The following is a 3,208-nucleotide window of genomic DNA, read 5'->3' on the forward strand; positions in this document are numbered from 1 at the left end:
GTTATACCGGCCATGACCTTCTTCTTCTGTGCGGATGCACACATATTCGCCGAACTCTTACGGGACTTGGTAAGAATGTTTTCCACGAGCAATGAGTGTGTTTGGGTGAGACACTACGAATGTCGTGTGTGGACATACAATGTGAGAATGTGGGTCTTGCGGGAGGCGTGCGAAAGATAGTCCCTGCAGTCACACTATCCTCTGTGCCCTCGGTGGCTCAGATGGATAGAGCGTCTGCCTTGTAAGCAGGAAATCCCAGGTTCGAGTCCCGGTCGGGGCACACATTTTGACCTGTCCCCGTTGATATATATCAACGAACGTCAGCACCTGAAGGTAATAAATTAGTTCTAAATTCGAGTACAACGCTGGTGCAGGCACAAGAGTTTCGGAACACGCCGTTCAAAGCCCATTGTTGAACTTTGGGGTCCACATCACACAGCCCCTACGTGTTCCTGTATTGATGCAACGACATCGTGAGTTATGATCGCAGTGGGCACAGCATCACTGATTTTTCACTTTGGATCCATAGAAACGTGTCTTCGGTCGAATGAATCGCATTTCTTGTTACGCCAGGTCGATGGCTGGATCCTTACATGCCGTCATCCAGGCGAATGGCTGAACGAAACATGCACCGCCCCACAAATTCAGGTCGAAATGTTCAAATGTGTGTGAAATCTTATGGGACTTAACTGCTAAGGTCATCAGTCCGTAAGCTTACACACTGCTCAACCTAAATTATCCTTAGGACAAACACACACACCCATGCCCGAGGGAGGACTCGAACCTCCGCTGGGAGCAGCCGCACAGTCCATGACTGCAGCGCCTTAAACCGCTCGACTAATCCGCGCGGCGAAATTCAGGTCGGTAAGGGCAGAATTATGCTATGGAGTACTTTGAGTTGGGTTTCCATGGGATCTGTGGTGTTAATCGAAGGCATCATGACAGCATTATTGAGGACCATCTGCGTCAGCCGCCTGGGGTGGCCGAGCGGTTCTAGTCGCTACAGTCTGGAACCGCACGACCGCTACGGTCGCACGTTCGAATGCTGCATGGCTGTGGGTGATGTCCTTAGGTTAGTTAGGTTTAAGTAGTTCTAAGTTCTAGGTGACTGATGACCTCAAAAGTTAAGTCCCATAGAGGTCAGAACCATTTGAACCATTTTTGAACGACTTGCGTCGCTGCATGCTTGATGGCTCCCCCTACGGCGATGACATCTTCCAACAGGATAACTGACCGTTTCCAAGGTCAGTATCGTGATACAGTGGTTTGAGGGACATAGTAGTGAACTCACATTGATGTTTTGGGCAGCAAATGCACCTGATCTGTACCTATTGGAACACACATCTGGAACCAGCTGCGTGCACGTAAACCACCATCTTGTAATTTATGAAGATGATAAACGGGTATTCATTGGACAAATATATTATACTAGAACTGACATGTGATTACATTTTCACGCAATTTGGGTGCACAGATCCTGAGAAATCAGTACCCAAAACAACCACCTCTGGTCGTAATAACGGCCTTGATACGCCTGGGTATTGAGTCAAACAAAACTTGGATGGCATGTACAGGTACAGCTGCCCATGCAGCTTCAACACGATACCACAGTTCATCTAGAGTAGTGACTGGCGTATTGTGACGAGGCAGTTGCTCGGCCACCATTGACCAGACGTTTTCAGTTGGTGAGAGGTCTGGAGAATGTGCTGGCCAGGGCAGCAGTCGAACATTTTCTGTATCCAGAAAGGCCCGTACAGGACCTAAAACATGCAGTCGTGCATTATCCCGCTGAAATGTAGGGTTTCGCAACGATCGAATGAAGGGTAGAGTCACGGGTCGTAAAACATCTGAAATGTAACGTCCACTGTTCAAAGTGCCGTTAATGCGAACAAGAGGTGACCGAGACGTGTAACCAATGGCACCCCATACCATCACGCAGGGTGATACGCCAGTATGGTGATGACGAATACACGCTTCCAATGTGCGTTCACCGCTATGTCGCCAAACACGGATGCGACCATCATGATGCTGTAAACAGAACCTGGATTCATCCGAAAAAATGACGTTTTGCCATTCGTGCACCCAGGTTCGTCGTTGAGTACACCATCGCAGGCGCTCCTGTCTGTGATGCAGCGTCAACGGTAACCACAGCCATGGTCTCCGAGCTGATAGTCCATGCTGCTGCAAACGTCGTCGAACTGTTCGTGCAGATGGTTGTCTTGCAAACGTCCCCATCTCTTGACTCAGGGATCGAGACGTGGCTGCACGATCCGTTACAGACATGCGGATAAGATGCCTGTCACCACGACTGCTAGTGATAAGAGACCGTTGGGATTCAGCACGGCGTTCCGTATTACCCTCCTGAACCCACCGACTCCATATTCTGCTAACAGTCATTGGATCTCGACCAACGCGAAGAGCAATGTTGCGATACCATAAACCACAATCGCGAAAGGCGACAATCCGACCTTTATCAAAGTCGTAAACGTGATGGTACGCATTTCTCCTCCTTACACGAGGCATCACAACAACGTTTCACCAGGCAACGCCGGTCAACTGCTCCTTTGTATGAGAAATCGGTTGGAAACTTTCCTCATGTCAGCACATTGTAGGTGTCGCCACGGGCGCCAACCTTGTGTGAATGCTCTGAAAAGCTAATCATTTGCATATCACAGCATCTTCTTCCTGTCGGTTAAATTTCGCGTCTGTAGCACGTTATCGTAGTGGTGTAGCAATTTTAATGGCCAGTAGTGTATGTTGTATCGTGTTTGAAAAGCGGGACAACAACAAAAATGTTCAAATGTGTGTGAAATCGTATGGGACTTAACTGCTAAGATCATCAGTCCCTAAGCTTACACACTGATTAACCTAAATTATCCTAAGGACATACACACACACACCCATGCCCGAGGGAGGACTCGAACCACCGCCGGGACCAGCCATATAGTCCATGACTGCAGAGCCTTAGACCGCTCGGCTAATCCCACGCGGCGCGGGACAACACGCTATTATACAGTTGGTCATAATTATTTAACTCATCGGTGCACAAAAGTATCGAAATAGAGCAATATGCATGTTAATGACTTCGTTTTCATTCTCTGTAGTCGTACACGTTTCCTCATCCATCTTCGGGAAATAGCAATACGCTGCAATGACGCTTCCCTGCAAAGATAGTCCTAATAAGGGATAACAGTGTTATCACGAACGG

General features: G+C 48.4%; 1 non-coding gene across 1 annotated transcript; it reads left to right on the forward strand.

Moving 5' to 3' along the window:
- The first annotated feature begins 205 nt into the window (after positions 1–205).
- On the forward strand, positions 206–280 carry Trnat-ugu. The gene has a single exon. It is a non-coding gene; the product is annotated as a tRNA-Thr (tRNA).
- The last annotated feature ends 2,928 nt before the right edge of the window (positions 281–3,208 follow it).

Source organism: Schistocerca americana, chromosome X (assembly GCF_021461395.2).
Source record: "Schistocerca americana isolate TAMUIC-IGC-003095 chromosome X, iqSchAmer2.1, whole genome shotgun sequence".
In the NCBI taxonomy this organism is placed as follows: Eukaryota; Metazoa; Arthropoda; class Insecta; order Orthoptera; family Acrididae; genus Schistocerca; species Schistocerca americana.